The 20,962-nt window shown below is 37.2% G+C and overlaps 1 long non-coding RNA gene across 1 annotated transcript in view; it reads left to right on the top strand.

Moving 5' to 3' along the window:
• Positions 1–20,962, top strand: part of LOC106960986 (uncharacterized) — a 41,253-nt gene that overhangs the window by 11,034 nt on the left and 9,257 nt on the right. The window contains exon 2 of the long non-coding RNA XR_001427690.1: positions 5,747–5,812. This is a non-coding gene — a long non-coding RNA (uncharacterized LOC106960986). The remainder of the gene's footprint in view (positions 1–5,746; positions 5,813–20,962) is intronic.

Below are 20,962 nucleotides of genomic sequence, written 5' to 3'. Positions count from 1 at the left end.
CTATTACCTTTAACTTTGTTGAAGATATAGACCAATATCAGCAAGTTTGATTTCCCAGTTTTTAATTTGGCAATATTTCAATAAACAGCTTCAGATGAAAACACTGGTTCAAGTAGCAAAATGTGAGTTTGTTTAAATCATCTGTATTGAGAGAGAGCTATGTTTTAATTAAATTAAATGAAAAAGCTCTGCTAAAACACTAACTTTTTAACCTGGTTAACCCTATGCTTTTTCTGCCGGAGAGAAAATATTTGTTAAGAAAAATGGCTGGGAGACGATGCAGTGTCCAAAGTCCCTGGTGAGTGAGCTAAGTGGGGCGCAATTACAATACTAATGTGGAACATGTGATACTGACACAGTGTGAGTGGATGTTGTTTTGCTTTTTAGTGGATTTGATGTCATAAAAATGTCATTGACTGTTCAAAGGAAACTATCAGTCTATGAACTTAAACCAGCATCCCCACAATGTTCTGCTGCTCTTCCTACAACATGATCCACTTTAGTAGTTACCGCTTCCACCCTTCTGATGTGAAAATGAAATGTGTCAGAGTACAAACAGACTAACTGGTCTGTGCCCGACATGTGCAGGAGACACAGGTCACTTACTGAACTGAGGCGGTCTATTCAGCAGGAAGATCTTTTTAATTAGGCTATGTTCTTTTAATTAAGCACCCCGCGTAATGTCTGTGTCCATTTGTCACCCTGCTTTGCTCAGGCACAACTGGTTGAAAATATCCCCTTTTGTGTCTTCAGAGTTTCAGGGGGCCTTGCTTCTCATTAAATATCCTCTTTCACAGAAACTTACTTTTTTTCTGGGTTCTTCTTTAGATTAGCATGATAATACCCCAAAGAGGGTTGAAAAAGTGGTGGAGAGCTGTTGCTGGACTGCTCATCAGATTGAACATGTTGAAGACCCTGGTTATTATCATTCCGAATGCGCCATCGGTTAAACTAACAGCCTGAATTCTGACATTTATCTCCGGTGTCATAGAATGAGTGTCAATTGCATAGGGAGCACAATGGCAAATTACAGGTTATGTCTTGCTCCTTGGAGCCTGGATCTTTCCCCAGTGTAATTATGCTATGCTAATTCTGCCCCCCATCCAGTTTCCATGATGGAAAGAAAGCTTCCCAACAGTTTGGATGGGAATTGAAACTTGAATGAGTAAATGTATTAATTTGCACATTGGCGATGCCCACAAAACCTGAGCACATCCTGCCTTTTTTCCCTTGAGCCAAAAAAAAAAAAAAAAAAAACGACAGCAGGGAAAATCTCCGCTTGTAGCTTGTAGCCATTTTTCCAGAGACGGGGTCGGCTACAGGTCAGCCCACCTTGAACTCCTCAGCTGGATTTATTGTGTCGTAGGTGGACAGGGTTAGGCTGCGCTCCTCCCCTCAACACGAGAACTTTGTTGGTGTCGGACACGGAGCAGACACTGGCACAACAGACAAATCCCTATCCCTCCCTCCAAGGAGATCCCCGCTGGGTTCAGAGGTCTTGTGTTAAGGGTGGTGGCATGACCTGAATACTGATTGATTTTTCTGTAGTCTGCACCAGGGTGGGACGGTGGGGGGGTGGAGTCAAACCTCTTATGCTCGCCCCCTGTGGAGATGTGGAATAAGGGAGTTCTGCACAAGGACAGAGGAAACGCTCCTGGTCACAACTTGTTTGACTTTTCTGCTCCACTGTATACCTCAGCGGGTGTGTGTTTTCACTTTGCCTGAAACAAGATACCAGACCACATGTTTTCGCTTAACAGACAGCTGAGCGGAGAGAGGGCATGAGTTGGGTCTGTTTGTCATTTGGTGGGAGACAGAAGAGGCTACACTACAAAGTTCCTCTAGAGGATTTATTACTTGTTTAAATACAAGGCCAGGCTGGCCAATGACTATTATATCAATCATTCCATTAGCACAGTTCAAAGGAATCGAAATGGGACTCATGAGGTAACCATACAGCAGTCATAATTAAAAATCACAAATATTCAATGAACATTTTTTGTTGGTTATCCCTCTGTATATATTGGATAAAGTATCAGAGAAGAAGGAAGTTGGGGTTTTCGTCTAGAAACATGGTTTAGAGAACTGAAAGGAGAAGAATAGATCTTTTCAATATCAGCTGAGTGAATGTGAGCAGGTTTCACATGATCCTTTGGAGCAGCAGTTATCTATACTTTACACAGAATCCTCAGATAAATATGTAATATCCATTTATTGGGTTTTCCCCGCAACTTGGTATCTTCTTTAGATGTTTATTTTTCTAAAATTTTAATTTTTCACTATGGATACATTAAGTTTAAGCTCATTTGAGTTCGAATGCATCAAATTACAACTTCTTTATGATCTGCAATATATATATGTATATGTATATATATATATATATATGTGTGTGTGTGTGTGTTTTTTCATTCAATTCAAAACTTGTTTTCCTGACAGGCTGAATTTAAAGCATACAAGAATGGCAAACTGACAAAGTTAATGGAGAAAGTCAGTGTAATATTTTGGCCTCAAAATCATGAAATATTGAAACAGAAAACTCAGGAAAAATGTTTTAAAAGAATTGTGGAATCATTTGGCTCCATTTTGTTATGACTATTTAATTTGGGTGAACCCGGTAATTATCTCGGGGAATTTCCATGTGCAGCAGAAGAAGACCATAGCTTCCACACTCTATCTGTAAACAACATTTATCTTTGGGCATCAGAGACTCTACTAAGCTCCATAGATACACTAACAATCTGTTAACAGAGGCTTCCACGTTCCTTTCTTATCCTCTCACCTCAAGCATTTTATTACTTCCCTGAATGAGACACATAAATCACATTTTAAGTTTGAACACAATCAGTAATCAACATTACAAGTTATTTAATGATTATTTCAAAGCTTTCTGGATTGCAAAATTAGCCAAGCTAAGATTTCACCAAATGAAACCTTTTGCTAAGTTATATTTAAGCTGTATTTTGTAAGACTTGTTCATCAACAATCTTTCTTATTTTGAAATCCTGGCCAGAGACCCATCAATGTCTCTGGCATGGATAAGTGAGCTTTGGTTAAACTTGTTACAAGGCTGTTTTTGAAGTGACCCACACAAAGACAACTCTTGACAAACTGAGATCAGTTGTTTAATTAGTTTAGCTTTCTGCTAAGGTAGCCAAAACAGATGGACCAATATGAAAATTTGGGTGGATTTCATTTCCGATTTTAATGCTACTCTTAGGGGCAATAAGTAACTGATATTTACTGAATATCATCACCTACTTTGCTTTGTTTTCTTTTAAACACCCCCACATCCTGCACCACATCACAATCACTGTCACATGACTAAACAAATACCAAATAACCAACTCCTTCCTTTCCCTCTCCTGAAACATAAATGACAACAAGATGGAAATAAGCATTGATTATTCACCTTTTTAACATATTGGTATTGAACCAATAAGTGAAGCTAGGCTGGTATTAATAAAATCGGGCAATACCAATGTCACTTTATCTGTATTGGCCGATACATTGGCAGGAGCCAGACTGTAGTCGAGTGCTTAAGAGAAATGCCACTTGTAGCTTACCAACTGTTTTATAACCTTTTTAAAAACTGTTTTACACATTTATTCCACTAACTCTTATCTGTGATCATACACCTTCAGGTCTGTCTGTAGATTACTGGTGTTTAGTCTACTTCAGTAGGATAAGTGTATGTTGCCAGGCTAAACGGTATGGGAGGGAGGGTGTGGAAGGAGAGAGTATCTTGACGCTAACCAGGCCCTCCATCCAGGCTCTTTCCGTATATTCAAAAGGTCTTCAAAGGTTATCAAAGTAATTATTTCTTCCCTCCATTTGGGTGAAATAGCAATTACACGTTGTTTTCTTATGCTTGTTGACTGGAAACAATGAAAACCATTGGCAATAAAAAGAAGAGCCACTTCTTTTTTTGTGTAAGCTTTAAAGAGTTAAAATATTTATACAAGCAAAGCTTTCGATTCAACTGTACTGGGACCAAGTTCTGATTTTATCTCTGCAGTTGAGGTGATGTACTGGATCATTTTTTTTTTTTTTCCAGTTGTTTAACATAGTTTGTCTTTACTGGGCTTTTAATGACACACTTTGCGTCTCCCCACTGTCGTCTTACAGTGCTTTGGAAATGTGAGCGGTTTGTGATGTCCAATATTTCCAAAAATGTACCTTCTCCTTATCTTTTGGATGAGTACTTGTGTGAATCTAGCATATGGCCTGATCTACGTCAACAGACCTACTAAGGTGCGCTACAAAGCACTCGTATTAAATCCATCTAGTTGTATTTAAGGGCAATTTTCAGTCTGGAGACTGAAAATGTTTCAGAGATAGTGGAGAGTGGAGCGTTTGCACAAGGCCTTATCTGCCTTTTTGATGTTTTTTTTGTATTGCTTTTTCCAGCTTGTGCCACTTGTTGCCATAGATGGTGAACAGACTCCCTGAACTGTTGACACAAGAAAATAATGTCCGCATGCCTAATAGTATCAAATTACCCAGGATAAACTATTACTGATAAACAAAACACGATTGTGCTTTCTATCTGGGCCTCTTGTAAAAAAGACAAGAAAAAAAGACAAGAAAAAAAAGTTGAAGAGAAAGTGAAGAAGGAAAAACAAGCCTTTGAACCGACTTTGCTGTAACCTCAACTGAACCATCACCAGTAAGTGACAGCCAGCTGGACAGTTTAGTACTTGTGAAGTTGCTGCCTCTCTGAAGGTTTCAGGCCTCAAAGGTACTTAAAATGTCCTTTTTGAAAATAATGGATCAAAGTTTGGCTTTGAGAATGCTATTACTTATTACAACATCTGCAGAAAACTACGTAAACATGGCCAACAGTTTTTCTCTTTAAGAATGTATGGTATAGATGCTTAGGTTTATAGACATTTAGTTGAGATTGCTTTTGCATTATAAATAGGCTTTTTGGCCTTTGAAAAAGGATTTAGAGCATTAATTTAGATCCAAATTGCATGTTTGTATTTCTCTTATTGCAATAACTTAACTCTCTTTCACCTTTTCTGCATTTATGCTTATTCAGGGTAAACACAAACATTGTTGTTGATGCTTATTTTTTATCTACTATGTGTGCAATCATGTTTGTAGATTTTGTGCCAAAGAATCTGAGGAATATTGGACAGTAAATGTAAACATCCTTTTTCTGTCTGGAGCAGCGGTCATCCTTACAGCAAACTGCCCACATGGGTACAAATCTTTCTCATGAAGATGCCAGAAATTCAGCTGAAAACTTTTGAGGAGTAGATGCTGGCTGTTTAGGAGTTGACATGTTATTGGTTACATCTTACTGTAGGAGTCTTTGTTTTTTTTTCCCTTAGGTTTGTGTTTTGGCAAGGTGAAGACATTTTTCTTGGAGCAGATTGCCAGAGCAGATTGTGAGCTGAGATGCTATCATCACAATTGGCTAGTTTGAGCTGTGGGATTTGTCAAAAGATTTTGTTCACTTATTGCAAATGCATTCTGCATCTCAAAACATGCGTTTTCCACTGGATTTTAGGCTGGTTGCTTCACGTTAACATGGCTCTTCAAGGCATTTTACTCATCACATGTTCTGATAGGTCTTCATAGGTTTTCATTGTTATTCATTGCTGGGCTTGGCATCCTTTGATGAAAAATAAAATATGACTGTATTCAGAGTATTAGGTGGCATCAGTTGCAAGCTGCTCAGTATTATGTCTGTGATACTCAAATGTAATGCTCATCATTTTTTTTTCTTTGTTTCATCCAGATTCAGACACGGCTGCAGCTGAAGCCTGTTCCAACCCTGAATGCTTACCTGTTTTGAAGCTGTAAGGTAAGGACTTCTGCTACTCTGTAAAATGTTGTATAATTAAAAGCTGGAGATTAGATTAAAAGAGAGAGGGAGATAAATTCAGTGGGGAAATTCAGGCATAGCAGCAGATTCACACAAAGGTGAATATAGAAAAACTAAAAAATTAATTAGAAACTATACACCAAGAATAGTATTCAAAACTTGAAATTCAATGACGTAAAATACTTTTAAAAATGTACATAAGTAGGAAAGTATTTTACTTCTTGCTCAGCAAAGAGTTTTATGATATGCATTACCTTCATAAAAAGCTTAATTTAATTCTAATACTGTGTAGTCATGGTGTCCAACATGAGTTCTAGTGCATATAAACCGTGTATGTGAGCAGAGTTTGATTTAATGTGGAGTTTCCCGTATTTGTGTTTTCTTGATGTGTTGGATTAATTGATTTGCCTTTTCTTGGTATGTTAGAGAATGAATCGTGGAAGGTTTGCTCATTGCACAGAGTGAGCAGTGTCAGAGTAAGTGCATGACAAATCAACTGCAACTTAAAACAGAAACAGATTTTCTTTAGAATTGTGTAGCTATTCCAGCTCAACCACTACTTCTGTGGTTGAATAGTATTAATATGTATATGTCTAGATGACAAATGAGAATTTCTTTACTACATTCCAACCTGGCCTCGTAGTTTCACACAACATAACCTCGAGTAAAAATACTGAGGCCTCACATTAATGAAGAGCTTACACAAAAATTAAAAAAGGAACATGATCTAATTGATTTTATTCAAAAGTGAAAAGCAACAATTATTCTCCCTGCTGTATCATAAGACTTCTTTCAATGTTTAACTTTTGATTATTATACTTATTTGATATAATAAGTTGGAACAGGGAGAGTTCTGTGCTACTCTGCTCCCTACTGCTGGAGAAAACTCTGACTCTGGCTCTGACTCAGTCTTGCTTGAGCTGAGATTTGGAAAAATGTTGAGCCAGCTCTCAGTTTTGCAGTTGCATTATAAAAATCACGCTATTTTGTTCTCAACCTCATGTCATCCAACCCTTCTTGCCACAACACCCTGATGAACTCTTCACCCCGTTTTGCATGATTTGTCAGATTTTTGTGGGTGTATTGTTTATGTGGAAAATGGCCCCAACTACTGAACTTCCAGAAGCTGATTTTTTAGCCAGAGAGCAGGGTGAATAGTTTTGAAGAGCAATTGTCAAAGTCCATGAAGTGTGTATTGTTGGACCAAAGCACTTAACTCCCTCTGCTCTGTTGTGTGCAGCAGATGGAAAAAGGGAAGTTCTGTGCTACTCTATGCTGAAGAAATGACTCTGGCACTTTCTTTAGCATCACATTGAAATGGCTTTAAATGTTAAGAATGTAACGGATAGTTTGGTATGTCAGTGTTTTCAAAATCCAATCTTTCCACTATTGTACTTCATATTTGACAATTCAGTTCTTGTTAAAAACTGCTTTGGTCTTCTCTAAGGATTTATGTGCTCTAATGGAAGACTGACAGTAATATGAACTTTGCTGTCTCAATACAGAAAGCTGCAGAAATGTGTCGGTAACTTGAGCAATCACAGAAAAGTCACTTTGTTTGGTTTGTAATTTAACTTCTGAACTTTAGAGTGGACAGCAGAGGACAGGGCCAAGGAGATGACAGAACCTCTCATGGGAAGGCTCAAGGCAGATGGTTAGCCAGACACAGACCTGCTGTGACCTTGATAGAATTTAACACTAGCAGTGAAATATCTTTGAAACAATACAGCATCAGCACTCATTCTGTGTGCTTCTCTTGAGTTGTTTTCTATTGGACACATTGACATGTTCATAGTCTCGTATCGTTGGGTCATCATGAGAACAGCTAATTTTATTCAGAACAGACCTGCATTGTAATCTAATCTGTTTACATGCGAGTTTGTGGAGAATAAAAGCTCCACAAACTCGCATGCTGTTGATTATTGTGTTGCTCAAACTGTGTATTTTTCAGCACATTTACCCAAGACTGGTGAAGTGAATGTGCAAGAATATTTTTTATTTATTTGGTTTGACAAATGTTATGCTTTTCTATAACTTTCCTTGCATTTGTACAGACACTTAAATATATTTCCTATAATTTTCTTTGGAAAAAGTATAAGTTTGTTGACACAGAGAGATCAGACTGCCATAAAATGTTACATACATCATGATATCAGGTTGTGTGTGTAAATTATAATTGATGTAGAGATGTGTTCCTGTAATCATTATTTCTTGTCTTATGCAAACCAAAACATCTCATTATAGAAACTAAATTCAAAGCTCTTTTTCTTGATCAGCGACTCTTTGTAACCTGATATAATTTAAAAACATTTTTGGGAAGAACATTTACTTTCCTCAGAAAGCGAATCATCAAAACCTTTAGTTGCTAATTTCACAATCATCCATTACATTTATTAATTTGGCACTGGCTGCTTCAAAATCCTTCTGCAAACTTTACAGAAGGATCAATCAAATTGAGGTAATTTTGAGGATGTCGGTTGAGGTGACATGGAGGCAAGTATTTGTGTGACAGACTTAATTTTAGTTTTGAGAAAGTCAAGTAAGTTTGAAATTTTGATTAAAAGTTGTGTCACTAAAACTGTATTTAATTGTGGTCATTTTTAAGACTTAAAAATTAATTAATTGTGGTCTTAACAATGACCAGAATTTATAAGATTTTAAAAATTGTGGTAATTTGTAAAATTATCATTGTATGTGTTTGCATAATAAAATGCATCATCTCTAGTAAATTAATATGCAGTTATTTTAGTTATTACTGCAGAATGATCTTGGTTTTGTACCTGCAGAAAGCTCTGCATTACGTAGAAACAAAATGTCATAGCCTGTTGTTTATGATGGTTATGACATGAGAATCCAATTTATATTTATTTTAAAGTGAGAGGAAAGAAATGCATCATTAACAACTTATTCACTGATGTGTCCTTAACAGCCTGAGCATTGTCTGCATGCAAACACACATGCACAGCAGTCACCAAGCGCTTACCTTAAAGGATTAGCTGTTGGGTCATAAAACAACTAAAGTTTAATTCTCAGCTTAGATCTGCAGTTAAGTGCTGGTTAGGGTGCAGTTTAATGTTGCAGAGCGAGCTGCAGTAAGTTCAAGCTGGTGTTGTAAAAAGCTAATGTTTGCGCACAACTCTGATCACGGCAACGTTTTAGCCGCTGTGGTAAACTCAGTAGGTGTCAGAAACTGAAGCTCTTCATCTTATAATGCTGAAAGTTTCCTACAAGCGTGGGTATCCTTCCTCCAAGCTTGTTCTAATGAATTACAGCTTTTACTTTTCATTATACTTGTTCTGGGTTTCTTGTTTCAGATTCAGTTGGCATGTCACAAGTTTCACAAGAAGATTTAAATTCCAAATCAAGAAATGCTGATGAAGCATTTCAAAATGTAATCTTCTGACAGTAACTTGCTCACTTGATTCTCTCCGAGGGATTGTTGGAAGAAATGGAAGTTTACATAGTTCCTGGCAGTACAGGGATGATCTCATGTCAATACAAGAAGTGATACAACTCAGGCAGCAGACAGGGAAGTATAAACGCCACCTGCAGCATGATATTGCGCAGGCCTCTCGGGCTTTGAGCTCAGTTAAAGGACAGCCACGATCAGAGCTGGGAACTGGCTGGTGGGCAACGGGTGTGGAGTGGAGCGGAGGGGGGAGGTCGTTGTGAGAAATAAGAGGAGACGGAGGAGGGTAGAGGTGTCAGCCGTATAATTGGGGTGAGGGGATCTCTAGGGTGGATAGAGGGAAGCTTTATTAAGATCGCTCAAGTCTGATGTGCTTGCATGGCCGCCTTGCTCTTCCTCACACACCCACGCCTGTCCTCCATTTCCAAAAGAGACTTTGCAACAGTAAAGTGGTGAAGGTCAAAGTCCCGAAGCTCCTTTCAGTCACAGATAAGACAAAGAACCTCATTACTGAAAAAAAAACATGTAGAGTATGTATCTTTGGATTCTTTTAATTTAAGGACTTAACATCTTGTATCACTTTCAAGTCATGTCTCGGTTTCTCATTGATGAAACTGTTATTCTAAGCTTTGAGTCAACAGTTATTTAATGATGTGCCAATGATACTTGAGTATTATTTCAAGACATGAGTCAGAATTACATTAGCTCTTTTCATTTGCAACTAAAATGAGAATCATTTTGTACACTGCTCATTTAGTTTTGTTTTGTGATCTAGTTAATGCCCTACTTGAAATGTATTCAGAGCAGAACATTTATGAAATATTTACAATCCAAAGTTTAGAAAAATTATTGCTCTTCTGCCTTGTTTTGACTCCCAATAGAAAATGAACTTCCCAGGCTATCCTTTCCCTAAGACTGATCACAGAGCCTGATGCTGAGATTAGGCGCTTAGCTGCTCCGACAGCATTGGATTGTTACTTTTTGAAGTATCAATATCAATAAATGAATCCTTTTGTAGAAAAATGCCTCCCTGACTTGAGTGTGAAAATGTTTGCCGTCTCACAAAAGCGGATTTTCTGAGTGACACAACAAAGATTTCCTGTAAAAGCAGCAGGCTGTTATGGGAAGAATTAGCAGCTTTCCTCCCCCCAAGATCTCTGCTGTAAATTGGTTTCTGTGAAAATCATGGAGAAAAAAAAAGTGGGACTGGGGGTCTGTTCACTTCTTTCTTAGTAGCTTGTTAATCCCCCACAGCTTAGGCCGCGGGTAGAGCTGCTTGCACATACAAGGCCCTCATGGAAAATGGCGCCACTCCTCCTCCAGCCCTCTTTCGTCCTCCTTCCACTCGATCCTGCAGGGCTTGGCTAATCCTTTGCCTGGACATGACAGGGAGACTGCTGGCTTTTTCAAAGCTGGCTGGACTTCAAAGTTGTGGCGATATTGGGATTTCAGGAGGTGGAAGAAAATTGGGTCTTCTACAAGGAAAGACAGTGAGGGCTTCACCTCATCTTTTCTGTTCCGACTCCTAAGGTGATGCTGAAAAATACCACAGTGTGTTCTCACACAGGCTTTGTTGATCGGAAAGATGATATGGTGATCTGAAATTCTAAGGAACGTTAGTCTTATTTTTTATTTATTTTCTTTTTTTTAGGAACAACAATACATAAATCATTTAAATGTGCTGTGTTGAAACTACAAGAGTTTAATGTGAAATATGCAAAGTTCCTCATCAAATCTCAATGAATTGGCTACGATTGTCAGAACAGTTTGAGATGAAGTGGTTGTGTACAACTAGTGTTAAAATAATCCAAGCAGCTTGACTACATAAAAACCCTTTAGGCAAAAACAATGTCTTGTTTATCTATTTAAACTGCATTTGGTTCAGCAGTCAACTGTTTACAGTGGGGATCATATTAGTTGGACAAAACATGTTTGTTTTACATGAATTATAATAAAGGAAGACATGATAAAAAGAAAGAAATCAAACAAAATTACCAAAGATGCTGTAAGTTTTGGATTTAGTCAAACAATAAAGTCATTTATGATTCTTGAAGTGGCATTAACTACAGGTGGACGGCAACAAATCAAGGTTTACACCTTGATTTCCTTTTAATTAAAATAGTATTTAATTAATCACCCTGGTATTAGTGCTGAATGTCAAAACTCTGAGTGTAGAAGTGATTTTACCGTGAAATGGTCACATGGGTTTTGAAGGCTACATTCACACAGCAGGCCTTTATCCCCCATCTCTTTTTTTTTCTTGCATGGTCATTGAGAAAAGTAATTAAATTCAACCATGACCAGACTTCTTTGTGAATGGTTTATGACCACAAAGTGACCAGCATGAACATAAGCAGGACATGGACGTCTACGGACTGGCTGATGCCACTGTCTGTGGATCAATTTAAAAGCTGTTGAGCTCGAAAAGATGTATCCACAAGATCATAAAGAAAAAAGGAAGCACATCTAATGGCAATGACTTTTTGTGGAACATTTTCTGAAACTTTTGTAGAGTCTGGATGCATAGAAGAGATTGTGATGTGATGCACTTTAGTGACACAGACTTCCTTCATGATTGCAGAACTCTAAGTTGTTGTCTATGTTTGGATTTACTGCATCTAACTTCATCTAGTGCAGAATATGACACAGGTCTCATATGTTGTAAAAGGCCTGTAAACACACAGTACTGTTCAGACTGCAAATACAACATTTTTGGGCACATATCTGATTTAGTGCCATATATGGAAGTGGCACAAATAGCTTTTTTTTTGTTGTTGTTGCTGTTTGAAAAGATCAAAATTTGGATCATACTTGTCTTCTGTCTGCCTAAAATATCATGATAGTTTATTACTTTATATAATTTTTTTGATAACATTTTACATTTCACATCACAGATAAACTCTTATTGGTTATTCTCAGACTCTCTTCGGCTCATTGGCTGTATGACTTCACTCAGGTACCACGCCTCTGCTTGTGATTGGCCGGCTCTTCGTGTGGGTCGGTTTTGTGAAAACATTTGCTGTGAATTAGGAATCAGAACTTAACAAAGGGGGAAGAAAGCTCTGCATCCAAGCAAGAAAGTGGGTTCATTTACAAAACCGTCCCTGCACAGTCACTGGAGCATCAAAAATTCATTTGATTAATTTTATTTTTGAGTGAATCTTTGTGAAATTCCATAATTGTATTCTTCACTCACATCAGACACTTTTATATCTTCAGAATTTTTTTCAGTGTCTTTATTTGTGTAAATAACTTGGATCAGTAACAATATTTTCCTTACTGATATTAATTAAATAGCTGGTTGTTCTCAACAAAATGGATGATCTAAAATGTTTCTGTTGCAAAATATATTTGTGTGCTTTATCTCATAATAACTTTCTTCATTTAAGCAGAGTAGTGCTAACTTACTTCCAGTAGCTAACACCACATGTTGGCATTACCTGCAGAGTAAGACTTGAGTTTCTAAATTAGTCTGTCTGTGGGCCAGACCTGTTAATCCAACATAAACATTTTCAACTTTATGAAATGAAAAATGCAACGAACAAAGTCCTTGACAGCTAGAGCCCTGTTTCAACTCATATTCAAATAATATCTCAAGCTCATATTAATATGTTCCTGAATTTAAATATAAATGTAGTTGATTCATATATACATGCTTTATTTTCTCTACAGCACTCGTCCTTTTTGTTCTCTTTTTTTAATGGAAATTATTAGTTATTGAAGTGTCTTAATTGCTATAACGGTTCAGAAGGTTCCCTCATATATAAGACCTTGATTACACTGAAGAATGATTGCAAAGTCTTTACAGCTCTCAAGTTGCCATCTCATTTATTCAGGATTCATTTGCATATGCAACACAATAATTACTTTTAAGTGGACTGCAGAGGGGGTTACAAACAAGTGTGTCGCTCATACAGGAAAATCAGAACAAAAATGAACGCTCACACATCCAAATCAGTTTGGGATGTCAATAATCTGTTAGGACTTTTTACTCCAGGGAGACGCTTCATAATGCTTAGTTAGTTTCAGTTCTGTATTATATCAAGTGGTGGAAGAGCTTTGTCTTTTTATTTTGTTGTTAGCACTGTTCTTTAAAAAAATCCAAGTAAAATCAGGATGCTCTGGGTGGAAAATCTGCATTTTGTTCACTTCATTGAATGCTTTCTTCATTATTATTCAACTACCTATGAACACAATTTTTAATATTTTTCAATATTTCTTTGTCTTTAAGAGTATCTTCTTGATTTAAACCAGAGCTTTAATTCTTTAAAATGGTACAAAATAAAGCAAATGAGAGCCCAATAAAGAAAAAAAAGCATAATGGAGAAAAAAACATTAAGTTTTGTTTAGTAGCTAAAACATCTGATCAAGTTTCCAAATTAAAGTTTCACAAGACTGGACATGTGTAAATGATGATTTAATGTTGATAGAAATGTAACGTTTACTTAGAAAAGCCTTCAAACTTTCACCATCTGACATCAAAAGTTAATTTAGCTTGTTAATTTGCTAGGTCTTGTCAACAGAATCTTTCATTTTCTTGTTAAAATCTATGGCTGGTAAACTATTTGCTGAATTAATCAATAGTGAGAATAATTATAGATGTAGCCTTTAAATAGATGACTGGATTGTTCCCAGTTGTCACTCAACCTGTCTCTCTCCCAACATGCGCAGTGAGGCAGAGACGTCGGTGACAATAAAAGCCATTGGTTTATGACTGCACTTAATGCTTCATGTGGTTATTGACAAGAAGCTGTTGGCATAATGTGGGCGGCTCAGTCTGATTAGCCGCATTGATTGCCAAGCACTGAAGCTTGGCCTTGTCCTTTAAACTATTTTAATAAATAGTCCTCATGATAAATCCAGCACAAACCTTTAGGTAATTTTGGCAGCGACTGACATAACTTCTGTCAGTTTAGCACAGGTAGTTGGATTTTCAAAATGCAGTCATCCCAATCCAGTACAAAAGAGTTTTTGCTAGCAAATTTAAATCAGCAATCAGTACAGTGCTCTTACACTTTCCACATTTAACATTTAATGAAACTAATTTCAAAGTTGAAAATCACAAAATCTGGCTTAAAACTTCATGGAATACAAAAATTGATCATTTGATGCTCCTAACTACATTCATGCTTTCTTCACCTCTGGAGTCACTCCTCCAATTTCTGCCAAATTGTGAGGTGAGGAAGCAGAGCACTCTCTCCACATCTGCACCCTGAATTTGTACCTCAGTTCACACTATCTGAGTTGACGATTCACTGAGAGGGGGTTTGAGCGCTCTCCTCATAAGCACCTGTGTGTTCCAGAGATCAGGGCATGAGAGTGGGCGGACGGGATGAGAACAGGAGGCGAGGACGATGCCGCTGAGAGGGTGAAGAAGGTGATTACCGAGGGTTGCGTAGAGAAAAAGTGGCACAAGGGAGGAAGAAGATGAGGATTTTTTTTGTACAGCAGAACATTTTCAGACACTCACTTATCAGTCTTCATTCACTTTGTGGTTATTTTCAATCACTCTGTCAGCCTCTTGAAGCCTGTGTCTCTCCTCCAGTATTTGGCCTAAGCTCTTGTATTTCTTTTTTTTTTAACCTGTCCAGCCTTTCACCTTTATCTTCAGCAGAGCTGATTGCAGAACACAGTGCATCAATGGACTGAGCTCATCCGTATTCATAGTCTTCAGAGCATTTCATTTTATTTCCGAACTCTGTGCGTCACTTAGTGCACAGCCTTCTAGCTCTCCTTTCAACGTCTTTGTTTACCATTTTCTGTTTAGCTTCTAAGTCCTCTTTTTACTCATCACACTGCCTTGCCTGCTCTGAAAAAACATTTGACATGGCATCACAAGTAGAAAGGCTTGGTAAGCTTTTTAGAGCCAGTCATGGTGCACTATTCCCTTGTTGTAATTATTGCTGAAACAAGCAGCTCTGGAAAGGTTCATTGTTGGTAAAGCAGCCATTACTGACAATCCCTCCTCACCTGCCATAGCCAAGATGCTCACACACTGCAGGCTGTGATGAATTCCTGTACTGAAGTGGCAGAAGAAGGTGAGGGACCTAAAAAGGAGGATGATCGAAGACGAGGAGCACTGCACAATCGGAAGTTTTAAATAGCTGTTGGAGAAATGGCGGCACAACTAAAACCTGTAGTCTCAAAACAAAAATTGCTCGCTCCATCAACCTTTTTGGCTTCCAGGTGAGTTTAACACTTGATAGCTCAAAGTGGTGAACTTCAAAAATAATACGCCTGCAGAGCTCTTTCAGAGATGCGTTTCCTGTTCTTAGCTTCTTCTCACCAGGTTGGTTTTGCCCTTTAAATCAATACGTAAGCCTTTTCATCTTTCAACGTCAGAAGTCATTTACTTTATTGAAAGGAGTCTTTGCGTCTGCTCACAAACCTTTTTCCTGCCAAAACTTGTTTTTATTGCCCCACCTGTAAGTTGTTTTCTTTAAACCAGCTCTTGCATTTAGATGAAACCTGGGCACTGCTTTTGACTATAAATCTTCCAAGGTCTCTGAAAGATTTTCTTAGAATAACTTTAAAATTGAACCTTCTCTGTGGAACATACCCTTGTACATCCAGCATTTTGCTCCATCATACTAGATTTTTAGGGTGTATTCATATTACTAAGTATTTTTTTGGCAGTTGTTCTGTACCATATAGTACCTTTTGTCTAGTTTGCATGAACAACATTGAATTATATTGTGTTTGAAGGTGCCTTACTTTGTGTGTTTTCAGAACACTTGTGAGCAAATATTCTTGTTTTCTTCCTCTTCTACAAAGACCTGCGACTGCACTAGAAAGGGACAGGTGAGGCAGCTGCTGGCGTAGAGCAACTTCGCCCCAGCAGGTGGAAACAGGTGTCATTACTTACGGGGTTTTGCTTCAAGCACCTGCCTCGAGGCGGAAACAAGCTGGTTCTTGCAAAAACAAAACCAACAAGGCAACAGATGGGAGTGAACCTATTTGTTTTTCCATTACTTCATCTTTAGTTGTGTGCTTTACTCCGAAGAAAGTAAAAGGCAGAAATAATTGTTGTATTCTTTTTACTATACTATGTGGACTGTGTATGGACTAACTGCTAATTAAAACAGGAGATGTTTTTTCATAACATAAGACGGTAAGAACTCATATTTTTTTAAATTCTTTTACTCCTGCATTCAGTTTTTGATGTCTTTAACCTTCATATACCAGAAAGCACCGTCTCTGATGAGGTTTTGATGGAACTTGAGGTCAAGTGGGAGTTGGGAACATCCTGCAGCTTGATCACTACAATGCCCCACACTTTTACTGACATCCCTGGCAAAGGTGAAAAAAACCCTTCAAAGTAAAGTACTCCTATTGCAGTGGCATAAGTCTACAATGAAAACATTTGTAAAACATTAGAAAAATCCAAGTTGTCTCCAGGCCCACAGGCCTTCTACCTTGAAGAAGATTTATATTCTATTGTATGAACATTTTCCAACTTGTTGACGTAGCCATTAGACAAAGTCTGACACATTTTTATTTAAGTATTTTTGTGTTTGAAATAATTTGTAGCACCATGCTAAACGCTTGTCCTAGGATTATGAAATGTTAGGAAGACATGCAGTGATTTTAGTGAACATTGTGACCATAAAGTGACTGACCTAATCACATAGCATGCAGATATTCAGACTTGAAGTAAGGAATAATTTCATCTAGTTTCGTTTTATATATATATATATATATATATATATATATATATATATATATATATATTTTTTTTTTTCTTTATACTCATTTACACTGATAATTGCTTTTTATTCTCCACTACGACTAAGAACTTTATCCTCAAACAAAGGTCAGATGCATTATAGAGAGTGCATTTGGTTGAGCATTCGTGTTAGCATAATGGAAACTTGGCTGTTTTTTGTTGCATATAAAACGTAGAATGGAACATATTTTTTTACAATTCTGATGCAATTGGAGGTTTACTTCCCCCTATTTTGTTACAAACTTCTAAAAATGCACAATCCTGGCTGTGTCTTCAGGGCAAATTCTCAATAGTTCTGTGTTGCTGACGGACAAAGCTCATCCGTGGGCCAAGTTCAACAAATCAGCTGCTATTTCCCTGCCATGAACCCCATCAGCCACGGGTCCGTCTTCCCCCCTGCTATTGCTTTTACTTGTCTCCTTTTGAAATGCTAATGGAACCGAACGATGCTGGAGCTCTTCAGCCAGAAGTGAACTTTTCTCTTCTTGAAGAGAATTTATGGATGGTCATGCAGAGCTTTAAAGTTTGACCCAGCGGGTTACGAGAGGTCTTTTTGTTGTAGCCAAGTCATTTTGGGCACAGTCTCAGCAGCTTACTGCAATGCATTATGGACATCAAACTATTATTATGTGTGATGGAACAAAATTCAGCTCCAGTGCCCATTTGGTACACACCGCCCAGTCTTTCCCCCACAAACACCAATGATATGTGGAGACTGTTGGCTGCTTTTTCTGTGCTGAATTAAATTAGGCTCTTGAGAAACATACACATCTTGCATCCTCATCCTGTTATTTCCATCCCTCTTGCTCAAGTCTTCTTTTTTCCAGAAAATGTTATAATCAAAATCTGATCCACAGTAAATCGTCTTCCTTGATTTTTGATTTATGGGAATCATGGACATGATTACACTTACTACAGGGCGAAGGAAACATTGTAACTGTTCCTTTAACAGTCTGCTGTTTTTCATAGTTCTTTGCTATTTTATCTGCAAACATCAGCTGTCAGAGCACCTGCCAGAATACAACTAGATAAGACTTTTGTTGAGTGAGTTTTTCCTGAAACTGCACCTTAGACGCAGCTTGCTCAGTTATAGAAAGAAAAGAAATCAAATATCTGACATTGATAATTAAAAAGACTGCAATGTATGCAATATAAATAATATCTATGGCAGTTTTTTTTTCTGTTTTTCAGTATTTCTAGAATTCTGCTACTGCTGTTTTTAGCTTTAGAAAGACTAGGGATTAAAAAATATAAAATGTGATGATGTGTGGTGTAGCAGTAGAGCGGAGACTCCATATGCTGGTCCTCCATGCAGTCCATCAGGGAATGACCCCTGACCTCAGGACCTTTTGTTGTCTTTCCTCCCCTTATTTTATTTTTTTTTGCTCATTTCCTGTCTGTCAATACCAACCATTCATACCGCAAAGACCGTGATGATAAACATTGCAGGGAATGTTGTGCCCAAGAAATCTGCTGAATGTTTATGGCGTTTCATTTTATTAAATAAAGCTATACAAGAGCATTTTAAATTTGTCTTTGAAAATTATTCTGTTTTTTCTAAAATCAAATCCCAACATGGGGAAGAATTTTACAGACAACTTCTGCAAACATTTAGTTCACGTTGAGATCTGAACTTTGATGTGGGCATTTGTGTTCAGTTCTCTGATTGCATAACTCAAAGGGTTGAAGGGTTTTCACTTGTGAATAATTTTTTCAGTCTTTATCATTTAAAAAGTGGTTTTCTAATCCTGTCCACAATGATGGACAACAACAGTTGCTCCTCTAAGCTGATGCTGATGTACTTCAAACCAGCACACTCTGCAGACTTCTTGATGGTGGTGCATTTTATTTGGAGCAGCTGGTTTCTATTTTCCTCTCGAGTCCATCTTAAAACGTACTTTTCCTGATATGACTCTTTCTGCTTGTTTAATAATTACAGTGTTGAATCTGTATTGAGTCTTTGCACCACTGAAGCTGTATATAATTTTTTATTGCATCTTGTGGTGAAACCTCATTTTTTCCCTTTGTTAGTGGTTTTAGACTCTTCCATCATACGCCAACTGCTGGGTTTCTGACAATGTCTCTTGTGCATAAACAGGACCTTAGGAACACATTGTTGATGTCTGATTAAATCCAGTGAATCTACCTGCTGTCCTTTACTGCACAGATACCTTACAGTTCCTGAGCAATGCTGGATGTAATAAAGCAGACAAATTATTAAAATCATTTTTGCCCAAGGTGACAGCTAAAAGTGCCAAAAAAATGCTTCAAATGTGTAAAGCATCAGTTATGCAATTTTAATGGGTTTTAAAATTTTCTTGTTAGTTATTGGGCGCTCTTGTGTGATTGAGGTATTTAATCACTTTCAGGTCCAGGAAGTTTTCAATAAAGCAGCGTCTGTTTGATTAAACCAGAAATGTAGGAGTGTATGTAGAACTCATTTATTATACCTGTCATTTATTCTGTATAGTTAAGAAAAAGCAATCTGAGAATCTGTTGAACATCAGACAACAAAGATAAGGTGTAGTAATTAAATGAAAAAAAAAAAAAAGAAATGTATTGTTTAATATGGTTATTCTTATTGAGATAGAGATGTGAGGATCTACATACAGGATGGTTCAGACCAGTTTACCTCATCTAATGGTAAATTTAATATATGAAAAATAGATGCTTTTGTGCAAATATTAAAAGCTCTAAATATCCTTTGGATTATACATTTATCAGTGACAATCAGACAACATCAGTGATCAGGGATGTTGTTATGAGAGCAAAACTCCAGTGCTTGTCATGATAAATTGGACTCTGTCTGTGGTGTGAAATATGCCTCAACCCCAGGGAAAAAAAACAAAAACAAAAAAAACCCTTCAGACTTTGCATAGATGCTCCCTGAAGCTAAGAGTGCCATTTAGAGAAATCAGACTTGACAAGCAACCCACTACACAACCATTTTTTAGGTTTGATAAAAAAAAAAAAAAAACATTTGACACTGTTCACCATGGCATTTAAAAACTGTTAGAAAAAGAATATGCCCAAACGATTGCTTCAGCGATTCAATCATATCTTGGTATATTTATTGATGGCCTCACCTTCAAACCACATGTAGAGAACCTTGTAAAAAAAATAGTGTGTTTTTAAAATAAGTTGTGCTTTTCTTTAGTATGGTCGTTATTCTCTGTCTGCAAGATCACTTGTTGCTTTCTATTCCATTTGCACACACTGAACTTGGTAAAAGAGCTTTTGTCCATCAGCACCCTGACTGGAAAATGACAAAGTTAATTTCATTGAGCACTTTTCAATCAAGACTAAGAATCCTTAAGGCCAATTCCATGACATGCAATTGTGTCACTTAGATTGATGTCATTTAAATTTAATGGTTTTTATGTTGTATTTACTTCTTTTTTGACTTTAAGAAACACTTTGTCATCAAAGCTTTGTAAAACAGAGAAATCTGACTCCTCCTTTGTAGATGTTGTTTAATTATCAATACAGAATTTGTTTTTATGTCTGGCATAAAAACAAATATGCCAGATATATTTGTCTGGCATATGTCTTTGTAAATGTAAGAAAAATACAATTTACCTGAAAATTCTCAAAACCTTGTCAGCCCATGTTATTAAAAATGCTCCTTTCATTGTGGTGAAACACACAATGAAACATTGTTTTCTTTATTATTTGTAGACATGTGAACTACAGTAACAGTTGTTACCTGTACTGATTGTGTGAGTCTGAAACTCTCTTTACTTTATAATGACTTAATTTAAAAATACAGAGCTCCTATCTGGAAATCAAAATAAACTAACGGAGCGTGAGAGCAAAGGCTAATATGAGAAATCAAGCTGGACTATTTGACCATCTGGTCTTTGCTGTTTCAGTGACTCCAACTGATATGAGTTCCAGTATTCTTTTTTTTTTTTTTTTTTTTTTTTTTTTTTGAAAACTTTTTTTTAAAAAAACAATTTTCTAAAGGAAAAGCTCTGTGTTTGTACAAAGGACC

Source organism: Poecilia latipinna, unplaced genomic scaffold (assembly GCF_001443285.1).
Source record: "Poecilia latipinna isolate Pla-1442-1.1 unplaced genomic scaffold, P_latipinna-1.0 Scaffold1250, whole genome shotgun sequence".
Lineage (NCBI taxonomy): Eukaryota > Metazoa > Chordata > Actinopteri > Cyprinodontiformes > Poeciliidae > Poecilia > Poecilia latipinna.
The sequence above is the reverse complement of the archived record's forward strand: the minus strand, read 5'-3'. Positions and strand labels throughout refer to the sequence as shown.